Below are 21,644 nucleotides of genomic sequence, written 5' to 3' on the forward strand. Positions count from 1 at the left end.
GCATTAAAAAAAATTTACACATTGTGGACCTGTTAGTGTTGGTCAAAGGCCAAGTGAATATGAGCTGCCAGTGTGCCCAGGTGAGGAAAGTCAATAGCATCCTGGCTTGTGTCAGGAACAGTGGAATAGTGGAATAGCCAGCTGGAATAGGGAAGTCATCGTCCCTCTGTACTGGTCACTGGTGAGACCACACCTTGGATACCGTGTTTAGTTTTGTGCCCCTCACTACAAGAAAAACACTGAGCTGGTGGAGTCCATCCAAAGAAGAACAATGAAGCTAGTGAATTGTCTCAAGCACAAGCCTTATGAAGAGTGGCTGAGGGAACTGGAGTTGTTCAGCCTGCAGAAAAGGAGGCTGAGGGGAGACCTTATTGGTCTCTACAACTACGTCAAAGCGGGCTGTAACAAGGTGGGGGTCAGTCTCTTCTCCCAAGTAACAAGCGACAGGACAAGGGGAAACAGCCTCAAGTTGAACCAGGGGAGGTTTAGGATGGATATTAGGAAAAATTTCTTCACTGAAAGTGTTATTAAGCATTGGACCAGGCTGCCCAGAGACGTGGTTGATTCTCCATCCCTGGAGATATTTAAAAGACATGTAGATGCGTTTTAGTGGTGGACTTGGTACTGTTAGGTTTACAGTTGGACTTGATGATCTTAAGGGTCTTTTCCAACCTAAATGGTTCTATCATTCTATAACCACTTTTGAATAATTTTGAATAATATTTGGGGAGGCGTTGAAGGAAAGGCAGCAAGATAATGCTGGTTACAATTATGAAAACACTTGAGATATTCTAATACTTGCAGTGTGTCTTGGACTCTTAAAACTCAATCTTTTGCTAATAGTTTGCACTGTACAGGTCCCATCTAGGCAGCAAGTTTTCTTGAGTCAGATTAAATTTATGTATCAATGTAAAGAATGACAGAATCTTATTCTGATGTATTTAGATATTCAGCATACTACTCATAAGCTTCTTAATGATGTTCAACCTAGATACATAAGCTAAATGGCAAAGTTGTTTCTTTCCATTTATTCCATTTCCCACTACATTTGAGGATATATGTAAGATCGTGAATATTGTCTATTTCCCTTTTCATGTGAATGACTAACAAATATAAAATCCCACCCAATTTTTCCATTTGCGATAAATAATTTTTGATCAAGCCAATGACCAAACCAGTGGTAAACTCACTTACATTCTCACATACAGACGTTAATTCACCTATTAATTGTTTATTCATTACTCATATAGAATTAATATTTACTGATTTAAAACTTGTATGATCAGTTTAAAACTTGCATGAGAGGGCATCAGGTTCACAGAATGAAATCCTCATACCATTGAGGGCAAACAAGTTTGTCATCAGTTTGATTTAGGGACGAGCAATGAAGCAGGTAACTGCAAGGCAGCAAATTTCAAATGTTTGTTGAAACGGATAACAGTGTCACAGTTGTGGTTCTGCCACATTGTACTGAGAACTTTTCTTATGATAAGTCAACTTCCAGATATTACTTTGCTGTTGTATTATGAAGTTTCTTTTCTATGATCAGGCTACTTCAGCATATATCCAGCTGACAATCCTGTAAAATGGGCAACAATGCAGAAATCCAAACAATAATTAATAGCCAGGTTTAAGGAGGTTGCCTATGAGAAACAGAGCAAAAGAAAACTTTTATTTTTGAAAACCATGGCTTTTCTAGAGGAAACATTTTAAAAATGAAGAAAAAATTACCATTATTTACTCTCATCTCTGAGAACAGACAGGGCATGGAAGCAATGAGTTTTCCTAAAATAGAAATATTTATTTATTTGATTAATACATTTATATTTACAAGAGTGCAAACCACACAGAATGAACTGACAGGTTCAAAAAAAAAAAAAAAGAAAGAAGAAAAAGGAAAAAAAAGAAAATTTACCCTTTTAATATTGGCATTTCATGACCTTTACTGATTCAAGCGTATGGCTCTTTTGTCTGTATCTTCAATAGAGTAAAATAGGTTAAAACATTATATACCACTGGTTTGCATGCTTAGAGCCTGGTGACTTAAATTAGATAGTGTGTGAGAGTGTACCATGTATGTGAAAATGATACCAGATGGTTAGGGGTGAACAGCATAGTTTGATATAAAAATAAACTGATTTAACTCACTGTAAAGAATTTCATACAAACTATATGACGGTGAAGGCATAAGAATTTTCACACAAAAGAACCCAACAGCCCTCTGTTTTTTAATTTATTAGTTATTTATAAGGATTACATAAAACCAGGACATTTGGAAATATAAAATGGAATTGGAATACCAACCAATTAAATTAATTCACTCAGACACAGGTATAGAGGGCAGTTATTGCACAGTGTTTTATGTTTCTTTATTCTCTTGATTGATGATAACAATGGGGTTTCCTTAATTATTTTTTTAACTATAGGAATAGAAGGCAGTATTTTCTGTAATGTTTATCACTGCATAGTTTTTAGAAAAGTTGTTAAAGGAGGTATAATTTCCTTGCATTTATTCCACTCAGAGACTTTATGGAGCCAATATGGAAAGTACTCAGAGTAGACCATTGGTCCCTTCACGGCAGTGCAATGTGTGGCACCATTATTTTGACACTGTCTTCAAGTACACTACCCATTGTAATGAGACCAGATTTTTTACTCTCACAAGGGCTGTTATTCCTATGCTGACTTTGGATCTACTTTATTCCAAATATACATCGTGTGTATGCAATTAATTTATTTGGAATTCCTGGTATTTGGCTGTGTATGAATAATGGTATGGGTGAACAGAGTGACTCAAAAGCCCTCATAAACTAAAATAGCTTAACAACAGTAGCAGAACATGAAAGGAAAAAAAAAATATGCTTATACATACTTTCCTCTTGCCTAATAGTCCAGCACATTCAAGTCAAACTTTTCCCACCCTCTGAATTCCCAAACAAATCTCCATGAACTGAAAAGGAACAACCCTGCAGACAAGCATGTATTTTTTTCCAGAATTGATATGGTGAGCATCTATATTGTCTTGTAAAGTTACAATAGCAAAAACTACAAAATAGTCATAAACTCCATACTTTGAATTCCTGTTGTCTACCGACAGTCTCATGTCAGTTAATGGTGGCAATTGTAGGATAGAACCCTTGTAATACAAGCATTACTAAACATACACCAGGAACTGCAAATAATTTCTTTCCAATGGCTACATTAAAAAAACAAACAAACAAATAAACAAATCCGCACATAACAAAAAACAAACCAGCTTTGGGTACAGAAAGAACTTTCCATGATATTTATTAAATAATAATAAAGAAATCTAGTTAAAGACAAACACCCTTCCGTTTACCCCTGTGAAAGACAGACCTCCCTTCTCATCCAGTTCTGAATCAAGTATATAAACCATTTGATCCTTAAACTTGATTTATGAAGACATTTATCATAATTTTTCTGCATATAGATGAGATTAAGTAAATATAATGGCATTCTGGCAGTTTTCATGCGTATAGTCTCCACAAAGTTCAAGGCAAATTATTTTGTTTTAACTTTCCTGAATTATTACCTTAGGTTTTGGTTTGTATTTCTTTTTAATTCATTCACATGAAACTTGTCAACTACTTAAGGGAAATTTCCAATTAATTTCAAGTAACCTAGTGCTTTAGGTAGTTTCTCACCAGTCTGTGAGTTAAATTCGGAATAAATGTACCTACTTACAGTTTGTTTTAGCTATTTAGACTTTAAATATTAGTATCACTATCTTAAAACTAGAGAAATGTAGAAAAATTTCCATATCTTAAGTTCTCTTTTCCCCAGAGGGAAACAGAACATTGATCTCATGAAGCTATGTACGGTGGCTTATTATCTGAATCCTCTCTAATGAATACAGAAAGCAAGTTAAACTTCTCTGATAAACAGCATAGTCAAAGTTCTGGCCCACATATGATTTCAAGAGGTAGAATATATGCACACGTGCAAAGTATAGTCTCCTTAGCGACTCGTCACATCAGAATTTTCTATCATTTCCCTAATTTCAGATGTTGTTCTTTATAAATTCCTCCAAATCCTTAGTCAATGGTAAAGGTTGGGAATGTTCGCTTGTTATTTTATTTCAATATCAATTGGCATACCTCAGTTGAACAGACATATTTCATAGTTAAAAACTTTCTTCATGCAACCACTGAGAATAATATAAGATATTCTTCAGAGAAGATAAATTCTCTCATAGAAAAGCAAATCTTTATAAAACAACAGGAAAGCTGAAACTTTGCATATTCTACGGACAAATATGAATTTGCATGGAGATTCAACTGCAGCTGTCCACTGATTTTCAAAGGAAAAATAAAACTGCTTAATTTAATCCATCTGCTCCCTAGAATGACTCCTGTTTCACTGGCACTGATGTAGTCCCACAGCCTTACATATATTCAGACACTTTCTGGTTTAAATAAATCTCTTTTCCACAAATAGTATTTCCTAGTTCTTCTCTTCAAAGAAACAAGGAACCTGCAGATTGATCTTTTTTGGCAATGCGGAATTTAACTAATAAAGCATATTCATGCATTAAACTTAAAACATTTTTTTCTGCATTATTTTTAAACCATAACGTATTTTGTATTAAGGAGTTTGCATACAGAATGGTTCAGGAATTTGGCTAGAGAGGCAAGAATTCAAGCTTTCTTCTACTTTTGGTCCAAAAGATATTCCCAGTTCATCCAGAGATAAAGGCATACTTATACATTTGATGCTATGATTAAAATGTATCTGAATACCAAGCTCTCCTTGTACTATTTCTCACATAAATGGATATAGCTGAAGTTCACACTCAGTGAGTTTCATGTACTATGTCTTTCTAAGTTTAGCCAGAAGTGATTTGAAACAATTTTGGAAAAAAAGGTGGTAGGCTATGAATGGTATCCCAGATCAAAAAGTAATAAACCATTAAAAAGTTTCCTTACTAATACTTTTTAATAATTACTTTACAAAGACGTATGCTTAATTTTACTTGTAAGACAACTAGTGAGTTGTCCTACTGAAGTCTACCCTCAGATTTACACTGGAAAAATGTGCTTATATACTTAAAGCATCAATGAAAAGCAAAGAATGACTGATAAAAGCTTCAGGTTTCCTTTATTTTTGAAGCCCTTAAAAAGGGATTGATTTAATTCAATATATTTAATGAAAAAAACTTAATACAGAATTTTTGTCATTGATTCTGACTGATGTTAGAATTTGTACGTGAAGGTTTTCCTTCCTTTCACCCTCCTTCCTCCAGCATCACATGTGCTTCCAAGTTTTCAGTGCTAACATTTAAATGTTTAATTTTGTCATGATTGAAGACATAAAAAATGTGGCAAAAGCAAAGCAAGATTTTTATGAAAAATTATAAACACTGCAACAAACTTCTACGGGAGTAGTAAAAATTGGTGACATTTACAATGCATTAAAAACATATATGGAAACTACTTCACCCCCTATTATAGGGCATACTCTTAAGTCCAAAAAACATATGTGGAATATTTTCCTAGGTTGAAATACTAAGTAATAATAAGAAAAGAATATCAGCTTTCCACAGTTGTCCATTATTCCAGAGGATGCATACACTTAGCACTATTTGCACTTAAATCACAAAGTGCTGAACCTGAGACAGGAATGTAACAAAAATGTGCATTTCAATCAGTTGTGCACCTGTTCCAGCACTACCCTACTTAATGCTTAGATAGCTTAGATAAAACAATTGAGTAGGCCTCTCACTTTCATTTAAAAGAAAAAAAAAAAAACCAAACACAAGGAAACCACAGATGAGGAAGATTGCAGTGCCCAGCAGTTTCAATATAAGCATGAAAAAGCTTTTTAATGCCAAATTTTTGCTTCCTGTTTTCAGCTATGTTTGCATCTACAACCCCTTCCACAACCTATCAACCCCTTCCATGCTTTTACTGCTCTTGCTCAGATTTTAGAAAATGAGCAAGTAAAAATAGCAAATGCAAAATTATGCAGAAAACCTTTTGGAAAGTTAAAGGCAACATAAAGCTGAGGGGCAATGGAAGGTACCATGATGTCACTTAATTACAGTGACACCTCTTTACTATACAAAAAGATTTCATTTAAAAAACATAAAGTCACTGAGGTGGCAGACAAAAGTACTCAAAAGTAAGAAAATTTCAAGGTTAAGTTTTGTCACTATAACCTCAGTTTGATACTTTTTTGAGTATTTTTGCACTGAACCCTTTGAAATGTACACGCTTTTTTAAACACTTACTTGTCTGATCTAGCAGCAATTGTATTCTTGCAATGCAAATTTATTCGATTGTGATTTTAAATCAGCTCTTTACATTGACAGTATTCTTAAATATATAATTTTAACTCTGTCACCTTGTGCACAAGAACTAATTCTCAGCCACATTATTTCTGAATATAGAGATTTTACGATATGTGTTATATAATATATCTTCCCCTTACACTAAGTGCAACAACTTTTTTTGTTCACAAAAGTACTTCAAAACTTAATTTTTGCATAAGCTGAGTATGTTGGGGTTTTTTAAAATTCTCTGAAAAGGTTTTTAGTTCTGATAAACAAAATAAGAAAGCACATAGCACATTTTTTATTCATTCATGGTATAAAAGACTGTTTAGAAGAATAAATAAAACATTTTCAGAGAAAGTACTCAGACTTAGAGGCACAGCTTTTTAAGGCTGATTTCCTTGTGACATGTTACAAAATCCACACCAGTACTTGCTGTATTTTCCTAGCTGCCTGGGTTGATGTTAACTTGGATTTTTCGAGAAGAAATTATTCTTGATTCTTTGATTTAGCTGGCAAAGCTCCTTAAGGAAACAGTTGTTCTAAAGAAGTGATTTGGTAACATTTGATCATATTTTTTTACGTATTCCATGCATTTTCCATGCATTTTGTGCAGGGAATAAAATTACCAGGAAAAGTTCATGAACACAAGTAATCTGTATTATATTGTGTGTCTCTGAGAATATGCATCCCCAGGAATATCTTCCCAAACCCAAAATTTAAAATCTAAGACAATGCCCTCCTGTGAAGTGGTGAAGTCAATTTCACAGAGTACTATGTTACTATAGTGCAGTAGGACCTTTAAATCAATGTTCCTTTCCCCATTTGTTGCCAAACAAGCCCTTAAGCAACAGCAAATATTCAGGATAGATTTGCTAAGCATTGTCCTTTTACCCAGCATCTCCACAAATGCTGTCGTGTGAATAACTCAGCTCTGTGATGTATTTTCTTTAGTTTGCCTACAAAAGGCAATATGTTACCAGGTCTCAGAGTACACAAAACAGTATTACAGTATTACTCACTTGTATCAATAGGCAATAATGATACCAGAGTTTCAGTCTTCACCCCTATTAGACTAATGTTGCACATCCTGGCTGCTGTTTTGTAATAACCTTCATATCAGTCTCATCATCTGTTTTTCTCATGTGCATGTGCTCTTTTTTATAGTTCTTGCCATGTTACTATTTCATTCTTTTGATTACTTAAGTCAGGTACCACTGTGGTGTTGAAATATCAATCTGTGTAGATTTTAACTCATGAAAGGCAAGTTCTGTTTTCCATTAATTTTACAACATTTTTTAAACACAAAATCTACGATTTAGGCATTTTACAGAAGGCATGATCCTTGCTCTACAGCTCACTACAATTCCTCAAATTTATTGACTAAAGCTTCTTACAAGTTCAACATGTTTAATAACAATGCAATAACTGTATTGCAAATAAGAGAAATCATGATGACTTCTCTAAAAAGGCTACAAAATGTCTTTAGCAGTAAGTCCTAAATACAGTCTATGTATATTTGAAGATTAGATTATTTTTTCCCCATAGGTTTTTCTATTTTTACTAGTTTTTTCCAAAGTTTATTCTGTTTTTACCATTTTTTTGTGGACAGACTTCACGAGCTTGGAAATATATTGCTTAAGAAAACAAGAATAATCTGCTCTTAAATATGACAAGATTTAAAGATCTGATTTAGATGAGGATTAGTAAGGAAAGTAAACAAGATTCTTTATTTGGTTTTTGAGTGTTACAAACCTGTAACTTATTTATGATGTATTTTAGTGAGAAACATTCTTAGAATGAATGTATTGGTTTCCACTTAACGATAAGGAAAAAATGCACATTGCAATCATTCCAAAAAAAAGCCACCAACAAACAAACACGCAAACAAAAAAATCACTTCAGTTTGGCAAGTAACATTTTTCGGTGCTGTAGGAGATGCCTATATACCACTGCCATTTGCAGCAGTCCTTGCTTGTGTGCTCAGGCACCATTTGGATGACATAACCTCAATGTCCTTAGGCATTCCTCAATTTTATGACAGATGGCCTGCTGTTACTGCTAGCTTTAGGGCAGAAACTGAGTGATTATCAACCTTTGGTAAATCGCCTCCACAAGTGGTGGGAGCTTGCAGCTTGCAAGTTTTCATTGCTAACTGAGTGCACACGACAGTTATGGAAACCAAGTGGAACATAATGAGAAGTTAACTGGAAACAAGAACCTGAAGAAACGAGTTCAACACAAGTTGATTACCAAAATACTATCTTCAGACCAAGAAAGATACAGGATAAAAGTGAAGGAAGGGCCTCCACAAGTACTTTCCATGTCATGTTGAAGACCAAAGTTAAAACCAGACCTTGCAAATATGTTTTTTTCACTTGTAATATATGACTTAAAACTTTAAAAGCAAACTGCACAAATGTCCTGCTGCAACTAAACTTCTTATGCTGTCTTCTAGTCAACATTTAATTAATTCATTCTGTCAGCTTTTAGATTTTGTATAATAGCAAGCTGAGTTTTTAAAAAGACAATAACGCAAGGAACAATACTGACTAAAAAATCCTATTGTATTTTCCCAAAGGATTAATTAATGCATGTATTTTAATTGTTGTCTGAATATTTCTTCAAGAAAACAGGTAATCAAGCAGCAGTCCTTAGTAAATTAAGACTGATGGCGTACTGAGAAAGAATATAGAGCATAATATATTTAATAAAGTGATATACTTCAGCATGTGTACTATTAACTGAAAAATATTACTGGAACAATAGAATGGTTAGGGAGAAAGTTATTATGAAAGAGTAAACCCACATGAAAATGGCTAACATAGAGAAGGCTCTTCCAAATCATGTCTCTGAGGGGGTGGTGAAAATTAAGTCTAGACATCAAAAGAAGGGATAGCGATGAAAAACAGATGTTCTTTGGCAAGATGAAATGAAAGCTCTTGTTTGAGAAAGAGGAAAGTAGCAATGTCATGGAGCACTTCAGCACTGTGTATATTTTGGCCAAAGCAGATCTAGAGCACGACATACCAACTTTTGAGGCCTGTTCAAAGGGTTATAGCGTATATAACTTTGTGTAGACAAAGAATCTGAGCCATTTCTCACTGCACTATACTTCAGCAGGCTCAGACATACAACCTAGACATTCTTGGAATATTCCTTAAACGCTTGAGCAAGAACATTAATTCTTTAAAGATGTCTCACCCATAGTCTTTGGTGACATTGAATTAACTTCGGCAATGACATCAGCAAGCACCAGCATTATGATTCATATGCCAGAGAGTTAAAACAGTAATCAGTTTCCCACCATATCTTATTTGCACCTGTATTACTCTCAAATTATCTTTTAGTAATCCCAACCAGACTTTGCTTCAGCCTTAACCCGGTACATTGGAGAAGACCATTCTGTTCTTTCCATCAAACTTGTAAACAAAAGGAAAGTAAAGACAAACTGGTTATTGGGTCAATGCTAACGTTGGTGAAATTTTTGACATGGTTCTCTGAGTTAATAACTCCTTTTTTTCTTTTCCCTGCAACATGTTTCTTCTGTTTGACCACAACTGGTCTATGGGTTTCAACCTGAAACACTTGGCATGACAATGGGAATTCCGTCTCTGTCTTTCAATGCTCTTAACGCTTGTAATAGGCACATATAGGGACTATTGGTCAACAGCCAAGGTGGCTAAGAAGGGCAATAGCATCCTGGCTTGTGTCAGAAATAGTGGGACCAGCAGGAATGGGGAAGTCATCTTCCCCCTGTACTGGGCACTGGTGAGACCACACCTTGAATACTGTGTTTAGTTTTGGGCCCCTCACTACAAGAAAGACATTGTGCTGCTGGAGCATTTTCAGAGAAGGGCAACAAAGCTGGTGAAAGGTCTAGAGAACAAATCCAGTGAGGAGCAGCTGAGGGAGCTGGGATTGTTTACCCTGGAGAAAAAGAGGCTGAGGGGAGACCTTATAACTCTCTACAACTACCTGAAAGGAGGGTGTAGAGAGATAGGGTTTGGTCTCTTCTCCCAAGTAACAAGCAATAGGACAAGAGGAATTGGCCTCAAGTTGAACCAGGGGAGGTTTAGGATGGATATTAGGAAAAATTTCTTCACTGAAAGAGTTATTAAGCATTGGACCAGGCTGCCCAGAGCAGTGGTTGAGTCACCATCCCTGGAGATATTTTAAAGCCATCTAGATGTAATGCTTAGGGACGTGGTTTAGTGGTAACTTGGCAGTGCGAGGTTAACAGTTGAATTTGATGATCTTAAAGGTCTTTTCCAACTGAAATGATTCTATATGTTCCAAGGCAAGACACAGGTAGGAACTATGATTTAGGAAAATTTTCTTTCCTTCTTGATATACAGAAAAAAATCTGTCTTATTTCAAGCCAAAAAGATTGCAGAGTTCTGTTTCATTTAGCTTCAACATCAAACAAAGTACAATTGATGAATAAAATATTAAGTAAAAAGTAGAAACAATTGAGTTGAAAAGAATCTGTTACAACTCTTGAACCTAAATAAGTTGATGACCGTAGGCAGCTTTTTGTTCATTATAATGTAAGTAAGATTATACTTGCAAGGATGAGATTTTTCAAGGTCCTTTTTGACATTTTTTTTCTCTTTTTTTCCTCTAAATAGACACCATTTGGGGACCAAAATTCCTGTCATGTCTTATATTCATTACTGTAAATAAGCTTTTTCTTTTACAAAACAAACAAACCAACAAAAAATAAACAAATAAAAAAGAAGTGAAAAAAATATGTAATCTTGAATGTTGTTATTGTTTCTTTCTGTCCAAGAATTCATAGACAACATCCACTAAATGCAGAAGGTCCAACTCTAGTTCCAGCCCTAGTTATCTCTCCTGGATTCCTTAAATACATTACCGGGAAAACTTCTAAACCGTGGAAAGGCTAAGAACAGTCATCTGCTTCCAAATTTTGTAGGTCACAATTATAAAACCAATGTAGAAAGTTTTTTCATTAGTAAACCCTGAATTTTGAAGTAGCTATTTGAAATATGAAAGGGAGGTTCGGTTGGCAAAGTGCCCTTGGTCTCTGAATGTCAGGAGTCACTGTACTTTAAATGAGAAAATAGTGTTGGATTTTTAAAGAACAAAAGCCTTATAAGGGCTGCATTTTGATTGACGAGTAACATTATGACTGTTATTATAGCAGAGACCTGGAAAATGGTAATAATTAGCCTGTCAGCTCAATTGTTACTCTTCGTTAAAAATTAATATGAGGGAACAATTAATCTCACATCTTTAGCATCATTAGGCCATTCTGTTACTGCAGTTGTGTGCAGTTCAGTATGTCAATTAATCTTCAGAAAAGTATTATTTTCTAATTTAAGGCTTCATTTTCCTTATTTTTATGATGTACTCAAAGAACAACATTTACGTTTGTACAGATTACAGACAAAATAAAATTGTTGAAATGGAACAAAGGTTGGAAATCCCATGTTAGAGTGTAAAATTTAACACAGAGATCATGGTTGTCTCTCAAATCAGGCCTTACACAGCTTACTTCACTGCAAGGACGAAAAGTGCCAGAAGGTTATTGGTAATGTAGAAAGATCTTAGGGTAACACAGGTGAAGTAATAACTGGGCTATTGCGTATCTTCCTCTTGTTCCTTATGTTTAACTTTGTAGTTGAACCAAGTGACAGTGGAGGAAATTTTGCAAACCAAGAAAACTTAAGCATGAATTTCCAAATATGTCAAGATGAAAATGAACACAGCTCAGACACCAAACTTGTCTGTGTCCTGTAATGAATACAGAGTATTGTTGATAAAATGGATTAATCTAATCATGCAGTGGATGTAATTGATAATTTATAAGTAAGTAATTTTTTCATACCTTCCTGAACCAGAAAACAATGACTCTGTTTTCTGATTCCCAGAGACAGGCTGTCCCTTAGGAGCTAATTTAAGGAAATTACTCTGGTAGCTGAACTACATATCATTACCAAATGGCAATTGTTTCAAGAAATTAAGATATACTTTAAATAATTTATTCTAAATACCTGCACGAATAAGGAGCAAGTCTTCAACTGATTTTGAACTCTTACAGACTAAGCAAGAGTCAACCAACTATTTCAGGAAGAAAGAACCTCTTCTCATCTCATTTTCATTGTACGTCATTGAAATAATTATTAAATATTCCTGTTTGTATGCAGTACAGACTGACCAAGGCATGTTTCAGAAGAATGTCTCGGGTGAGTTACTTACACAAAAAAGAAACCCCAAACCAGAAGTCCCACCAAGTTTTTTTCTTATTAAAAAAACATTTTGAACAAGTTAAAAAGGAACTAAGCTCAACTGTTTTTTAAAATATCCTAATCTTTAAAATTCATTCAATTCAAGAGTCCATTCTGATTTTAGCTCTTCAGGAAGTTAAGAAATCAATTCACTGTTTCTGTCAGCTAAAGAAATATCTATAAAGAAACTAACTGGAATTGTTTCCTTTGTTCAACAGATGGTATCTCCTCTGTGGGTAATGTCTGAGTTATCTGGAGAGCTGCTGAAGAACAGAGAAGGTTCTGCTATGACTGTATACATTAATCTGTCACTCTTGGTATCTACTTACAAAATGAAATGATTAAAAGAGGAGCCAAACAAACCTTTTTTTGGCAGAATTATAAAACACTTCAAGTTCGGTGTCATCCAGATGACACATCAGAAAGGTTTAAAGCTATCAAATGCAAGAGTAGTCTAGACACCATTTCTTTCTCCAAAATATATTTAAAAAAATAAAAAAAATAAAATTGCTTTGGGAAAGCTAGTCTGAGATGTGTATGTATGCCTTTTTTAGAAAAAAAAAACACATCACCTATATAATAAAATTAGCAATATTCTTCATCCAAAAAGTTTTCCAAGTATTGTATTGCCATTAATACATACAGATGGTCCAAGTTAGTTTTCTTAAATAAAGAATTTGAAGTTGTTTGTTCACTGAAAAGAGACAGAACAGAATTAATTTTGCCATTATGATCAGTAGAAGGGGGAAGATCAGATGATATGGACAATTTAATTATATTAAATTTAATAATAATAGCTCTTCTTTTAGGAATTTTAAAGGAAAAACTACTTAATAAATATTTGCCAAAACAAGATACTCTTCAGAAGTCCCTTGCTTTTTAGGAACCCAACAGCTAACCCTGCAGAGGGAGCTGGGAATCCTCAGCCTTTATAAAGTTTATTTCACAGGCTGCTGGGTACCACTGTCACTAGAACTGCTTTACAAGCAGAGATATGGCATCTAAACACAAGTAACTTTTTCCACTATTGTAAACCAAATCGCAGATACGCTGAAGGTTCTAGAAAAGTATCTCCTTCCTACCTGCAGGTGGCCAGAGTTGCATAGCTGCTTCACTTCGTCTAGTTCCCCAGGCTCTCCACTTCCTTCAGCTACTCACATCCAAGTCCACTGCTCACCTCATTGCCTAGTTCTCAGATCAGCTTTGTCATACCCAGTATATTCTATAGGTTAAATGAGGGGAAGATTGGAGCAGGACTGTAAAACAAAACATTTGGTACATGAAAGTGTCTTGTGTAAGGCAGTAGACTGCATATGGAGTACAACTGAGCCTCAGACTGGAATTACCTGATGGGCTTCCCTTTGTAGGGGACTTCTGGCCTTTTGCCGTGGAATAAGGAGTAGTTCTCTGAGAAGTTTGCATTTGGTAATATCGATGGGAGTGAAGAAGATATTATCAACAGAGATATCAAAATTTATTAACTTGAGGTTGTAATCCTTGCCCATAATGTTCAGATGAAAAGGTTACAAAAGTCAAAGGAAGCCTGAGTTAAATCCAGCTTTCAATGGCTTCTGACACAAAATTCCTGATGACACAGGAGATACACAAAGTCATCAGTGATCAGCACTTCCAGAAGTAAATATAAAACAGCATTGTTTCATGTTTACAATGAAGGAAGGTAATAAGCCTGAAGAGAAAAAAAGTCAAATTTGTGAAACTGGCAACATGTTCATCTTTCTCAGTTGTGAGTTACTGGAATTACATCATGGTACCTGCAGATACAGGCCAGGTACATACGAACACCATAGGGAGTGTGGTGGCATGGTAATGCAGATAATGATGACTAGCACAGAAATACTGACTTTTTCGCGTCTGTGTTTCGGGCCCGAGTCAACAAGGTAACATGTGACAATGTGTAATTCATGATGTCTAGGTCAGTTTGATGGCTGAAGAAAAAGCTACAGAAGTGAATCTGTGCTGTTGATAATCTGTTCCTGAGACTGAAAAAATTTACTAATGGAAACAAAAGTAATAATGAACTGAAAATCATCTTCTTACTGTTTTCTTTCTCCGATGATGGAGTCAATAACTCCATGCAGCTGGGTTTGAAATGGCTTTTTATCTGGCTAAAAAACAAATACTGTTATAGATGACTGATTTTGAAAACAAAGTAAAGTAATCAAAATCTAAAGACACAAATGAATACTTTTTGCTTACACAGAAATAGAAATGTAAATTGCAAATCCCCACCTCATAATTAGTGACTATGCAAGATTATACACGTTGTGCAGCTTATTTAGGATCAAAGTAGTAGGAGGCTGATTTTTCAGAAAGGAATCACAGGTTATTTTCTTTGACAAGTATTTTTAGAATGAATAACTTGCATATTTATTGAATGTGGCTATTCTTTTTCTTTGAATCAGGGCTGAATTAAATACAGACTTCATAAAAAATACTCATTTTGAATTCATTTTTTAATAGTAAGCAAACATTTGCTTTTAAGAATTAAGGGTTGAAAGGGAGCTAGGTAAAGATTATGTTAAACCGTATTTTCGTTATGGCACTCAGGTCTTGCATTATTGCCCATTCTTACTTTAAGTCACAAGTATATCCCTTTCTGTAACTCAAAATAATCCTTATTGAGCATGAAAATCCAGTGTCCAATTTATTGTTGTGTAGGTCATTTTCAGCACAGCTGAAATTTGAGTGAATGGAGAAATGGATAATATTTTTGTACTTGTGCTTTGGAATGTCTGTTTTGTTTCAGATGGGTTCAGGCTTTCTCTCACTTGCCCTTGCCAGGTGCCCTGTATATAGACAGCATTTTAAGGAGTGTGTGATTACCTTACTTTGTAAGAGCAGCAAAAGAAAAAAAAAAAATCATTTATACTACCCACATGTCATCACTGGATTTTTACAGAACTGTTCAGGAGGTGTGAGGATTTTATGAAAAAAATATAAAATAAAATAAAATATATTTTTTTTGTATTAGTTTACCGTGCATCAGCCTCCTGTCTTGTGCTCGGTGGGGGTGGGGAGGACTACAGAGGATTATTCTTGATGGGCCTGACAAATGATAAAGAATTCAGCAGCCAGTGAAATTGATTTGCATGCAATGTCAAGTGATTATAAAAAATCCAAGCTGATAATGAAATAAAATGGTTATATCTCAACAACAAGTTTTCTGAAAGTTAAATCCTTCATAATGCTATGGTGATGCAGATGGGTTAGTACATAAGAGTTAACATTAGCAGACACCTCATTACTCTCACATTTATTTATAATTCCCAGCACAGTAAGAAATGCAGTATTGAGATTAGATGTGTATAAGAACTATGTTCTAAAATGCTTACTTTTAAATAACTTGCACAGTATTACTTTGTAATTTATTGATGCTCCTCTCTATTGAACTTTTTGTCTCTTTGCTTGTTTTTAAGCTACTGAGGTGTACATAGCAGTAAAATCATTCTATGTACTTGCCTGGTTAGTAAAATTGAGACCAAAATAATAAATGTTGGATTCTCTGTGCTAATAAATACTGCAATGTCATTTTCTGACTATCAGAGACAATATTACAGCTTTTGCCTTATTAGAATGGAAACATTCAAGCTTTGAAATGTATAGTTATCGGATTTGTCAGTTTAATATCAAATACACAGTATGAGTCAACAGTGCATGGCAATGAAGATTTTAAAATAAGGCAGGAATTAAGAATACAGTTACCCATTCTACAAATTTGTCTTTATAACTACATGTACCACTTCATTTAAAAGAGAGCAGATGTGGGCTACTCTGGGAATTTTCCTCTCAATTTAGTAATCTACATGTAGGTTTATATTGATTCTAAGACAGAGTCTCTGATGCAGAGTAATGCTGAAAGTGCCATTGCTGAAGTCAATCCTTTAAATTAAAATAAAATCTAGTTTTCTCCTTAGGAAATCTGGAAAACTCTCAAAGGGTGTCTTTTTCTTTTTTTTTTTTTTTTTTTTTTTTAAATTAGCATACGAGGGAATAGTAGCATATATCTCTGACATCAAGGTATTTGTCCAGAGTGATTAAGCACACTTTTTTAATGTTCTCTTTTCCTCAGTCAGAAGCAAGGGTTTGTATGTCCTCTAAGGCAACTGAGGCAGTTGCCCAAGGAAAGAAATATAGAAAAGTGGAATAAAAAAAAACATAAAAGAAGGAAAATAGACTTTGTACATAATAAGTAAAGGGACATGCGAGGAGCATTAAGAAAAATAATGGGAACAGAAATGGAGAAAAATTAAATGAAAGGAACAAAAATAATTTTTGAAATTGAGATAAATTAAATTTTGCAACACAATGACGTCTCAAGTAAGCTGTGGATGAAAGAAAAGAAGGCTGAAGAGGTAGGACAATAGAAACTAGCAAAAAAGAAAAGCAGTTTACAAGGAAAGGAACTATTGGGATTTTTACTGGCAAACCTAGGAGGTGAATTGGAGAAGGTTAGTGAAAGTCAATAAAACAGGAATAATTAAAAGGAAGGTGGGGAAATACATGATGACAAACACCGTATGGAAATCCTAGGGTTTAACTAAGGAAACCTCTATCTTCTAACAGAGAAAACTGAAGTAGAATCAGCTGTGGTAAAGAGAAAAGTTGGTTTGCGCAAGGAGAGGTCTTAACAGGAAGCATGTATTTGTGAAACAACAGAAACTTCATTAAATCAGTGGAGATTCTTTTCTTATAAAAGAATTTTGACTGAATTGATTTTCCCTCATAAGTGATATAAAGCCATACATTTTTGCAGTCAATTTGAAACCCTTAGTTAGAGGTGTTTTTCAATGTGCCAGCCAGAGACAGTTAGGATGGAGCTCATTTTCTAGTGCTTGTGTATTTACAGAAGTTACAATGCTGTTTTCTTTCAAAATGAACTCATCCTTATTTCTTCACACTTTTGAGTGACATAGGTTTGGCAAGGGCTGTTTAAATTTCTAAGTTCATGTCATGGTTTAACCACAAACAGCAATTAAGCACCGCACAGCTGCTCACTCAGTCCCCATGGTTGGGATGCGGGAGAGAATCAGAAGACTGTAAGAAAACTCATGTGTTGAGCTAAAGACAATTTAATAAGTTGTGACATTGTGGTCCCCCTCAACTGACCTTTATCTCCCACAACCCTGCCCAAGCGATAACCACCCATGGCAGTCATATGCATCAACATCGCTCAACATGGTTCCGGGTAGACACATAACAATAAAATAGCCAAGGGCTAACTTGAGCAATGCGTCCACCTAACCACAGTACTGGTACTGTGGTCAATATGCAAATATGACAATAAGTCCATCATCTTACCCTCATAAATAGCGAACAGTCTAAGAGCCCTTTGGGCTCTCCTGCACAGCAGTGGGCTGCACACGAGGATCTCTTCTTGAGTAGGGACATCTCTCAAGGTTACTTCTCGAGATTAAGAGATTCCTTGCCGAAACAGATGCTCAATACGTGACTGATAGCATGCTAAACTTTGAAATCTTACCTAAGTGATATAAGGGATTGATTGCGCATATATAACCTTTTAGACATAAACCGTTGACCAAGTCTGGGGCTAGGATTGGATCCAGCTGCACCTGGACTACTGCTCTCTGAGAAGGAGTTTAGAAAGCAAGGGGGTCCTTTCTGAACCTTGACTCAATGGGCAGGTCTCCCTGACAGTTCTGTCTGACCCTGTCCTTTATGCAGTAAATAACCAAGGGTGCCTTGCCATCTTGAATCTTGTTAAAACACTGTCTCATTTGCCATCAAACTTTGTTAAATCCCTGTCAATCAATAAACGTATCGCTGCTTCTCTCTATGACTGAAGTTCATCACTCCATCCATGACACAAGCAAAGCAAAACAAGGAATTCATTCATAACTTCCCATTGACAGGTAGGTGTTCAGCCATCTCCAGGAAAGCAGGACTCCATCACATGTAATGGTTACTTGGGAAGACAAACACCATAACTCTGAACGCCTTCCTTCCTCTTCCCGCAGGTTTATATTCTGTGCATGACATCACATAGTGTGGAATATCCCTTTGGTCAGTTGAGGTCAGCTGTCCCAGCTGTATCCTCTCCCAGCTTCTTGAGCACTCCCAGTCACTCACTGGTGGGGCAGTGTGAGGAGCAGAAAAAGCCTTGACTGTTATTAGTGCACTATCATCACCGTTCCTTATCACAAATCCAAAACATAGGACTACAGACTACACCATCTGCTAGCAAGAAAATTAACTCCATTCCAGCTGAAACCATGACAGTTATGATAAAGATCGAGCCTGGATCTGTTTGTGTATATATGCCTCCTCCGCTTTTTCTGCTCTTCCTTCCTTTCTTCCTTTCTTCCTTTCTTTCTTCCTTCCTTCCTTCCTTTCTTTCTTTCTTCCTTCCTTCCTTTCTTTCTTTCTTCCTTCCTTCCTTCCTTTCTTTCTTTCTTTCTCTCTTTCTTTCTTTCTTTCTTTCTCTTTCTTTCTTTCTTTCTTTCTCTCTTTCTCTCTTTCTTTCTTTCTCTCTTCCTTCCTTCCTTCCTTCCTTCCTTCCTTCCTTCCTTCCTTCCTTCCTTCCTTCCTTCCTTCCTTCCTTCCTTCCTTCCTTCCTTCCTTCCTTCCTTCCTTCCTTCCTTTCTTTCTTCCTTCCTTTCTTCCTTTCTTCCTTCCTTCCTTCCTTCCTTCCTTCCTTCCTTTCTTTCTTCCTTCCTTTCTTCCTTCCTTTCTTCCTTTCTTCCTTTCTTCCCTTCTTTCTTCCTTTCTTTCTTCCTTTCTTTCTTCCTTCCTTTCTTCCTTCCTTTCTTTCTTCCTTTCTTCCTTCCTTCCTTTCTTCCTTTCTTCCTTCCTTCCTTCCTTCCTTCCTTTCTTTCTTTATTTCTTTCTTTCTTTCTCTCTTTCTTTCTTTCTCTCTTTCTTTCTTTCTTTCTTTCTTTCTTTCTTTCTTTCTTTCTTTCTTTCTTTTCTTTTTTCTTTTTTTTTGTAATTTTTTTTGTAATTTTTTTTTTTTTTATTTCACCATGAAGATAAATGTGTCACCATCAGCCACAGGCACTGGGAGTGACTGGTGGAATGGCGTTCAATGCTTTGCTTTGTGAAAATCATTTGATTCATAATATTCATCCTCATTACTACTAACTAATACTATGATAATGTAATGATCTAAAAATGTTACTGACTTTTATCACATTAGCTAAATTTAAAAGCACAAGATAACAGCAGTCTTTGCTGCTAACATGATAAAATTACTGTTTTCTAGGTACCTGCATATATTGCCTTTGCTAAATTTGTCCCACTGTAAAGGTCCAGTGTGATGTGTATGAATAATGTAAATGTTTATTGAACCTTTTGAATCCTACCTATATAAATCTATGTGAGGACTTGCTTTCTTTAAAACAAAGACAAATAACAATAAGTCTCTGAAAAAGTCTGACAGGCCACATGTTAATCTGGGGAACTGATTATTTTTTAATCTTTTAATATTTAATTATTTTTAATGGCTATTTTTCAACATATAGACAACAGATTTTCCTAAAGAAGACTGATTAGGCTATATTTAATAAAAGTACTTTACTTCCTCAAAGAATAAAATATACATTTTGGATGCTTTTTGAAAAAAATGACATTTAAAAAAATAATCTTATTATCAAACACAGTACTATATTAAACAACTAGTGAAACCTTATTCCAGGTGTACAACCTAATTGGCTAACACACAGGACACCTTTGGGTCATAATGAAATGACCTTATGAGCCAGATGTATTTATGAGTAAGATCCGTTAAAATGAATTTTAAGAATCTATCTGAAGAGCATAATAATACTCAAGTTAACTGGAGAATGGCTTAGTTGTATCTATTTCTCTAATTTTTGTAAAAATGTTTAAAAAAAACCCCAAACTCTTTAGGTAATTTAAGTCTTGCTTGAATCTTCCCTTTAAAAAGGCAATAGCTCTTTTCATGCAGAAACGAAACTAAGAATCCACTTTTTGCTATATAACTAAAGTTCCTTATTTCGTAGTTCATTTCTTAAAAAAAAAAATTCTACCTCCTTCAAGCTTCCATAGTAGTGCCTTTTCCTGCAACTTCATTCCAAAATTTCCTTCTGTCTTCGTCTTGCTATGTCAGACACTTCTTTTGAGCTTTCAACTTTTACTTTTCCTATTTCAAAGGGTCTGCTAAGGCAGTAACTGTTTATTCATAGTGTTTCTTTTTGATGTACCATTTGTTTGTGCGCTCAGTAGTTCTTCTAAGGCAGAAAAATCTGCCTTTATGTTTTAAGGTTTGATTTAATCAAATAAAACTGGAATATTATTGGTGTCGAACTTTGGGAGGGACTGTTCCTATGTAAACTTAAAAAAAAAAAATTAAAAGCAAATCTGGTGCAGCAAGGAGAGGAGACAGAAAAGAGTCCTGATTATGACAGTCTTTCATTTTTTTTCTCCTATTTTTCATAATTTTCAGTAATTTTTTTTTTTATTTTTTGAAAATATATGCATAAAATGTATTGATTACTATCTACTAACTAATAAATAGCTTAAATAATGTTCATGCTTAAGTTTTTGAGAGTAGAATGTGACTTATCTATCTGGACTGTCAGCATATAATGATAAAATGGTCCCCAGAAAGGAGTGCTTACTGTGATTATAAAATAAGGCTAGGAGGACAGATTATGATGGTCCTCTCTGTTGACATAATTTAGAGTTACTAAGACTTTCAAATACACTGCACTTCACTGAAAATTTATTTGTTGGGTTTACCTGGCAAGGTTCTGTTAGCAGACATGGCTTCTGTGAGCAGACACCAGGAGCTTCCTCCATGTGAACACAGCCTGTTCCAGCTGATTCCAGGATGGACCTGCCACTGGGAAAAGATGAGCCCATAAGCAATGTTGGTAGCACCTCTATGATAAAGTATTTAAGAAAGGGTAAAAAATGCAGAGTAACAGCAGCTGGGAGAGAGGAATGAGAATATGTGAGAGAAACAGCTCTGCAGACACCAAGGTCATTGAAGAAGGAGGGGGAGGAGGTGCTCCAGGCATCAGCAGAGATTCCTCTGCAGCCCCTGGAGAAGATCATGGTGAATAAGCTTGTCCCTCTGTAGCCCATGGAGGACCATG

The sequence above is a fragment of the Larus michahellis genome, chromosome Z (genome assembly GCF_964199755.1).
Source record: "Larus michahellis chromosome Z, bLarMic1.1, whole genome shotgun sequence".
NCBI classification, from domain to species: Eukaryota; Metazoa; Chordata; class Aves; order Charadriiformes; family Laridae; genus Larus; species Larus michahellis.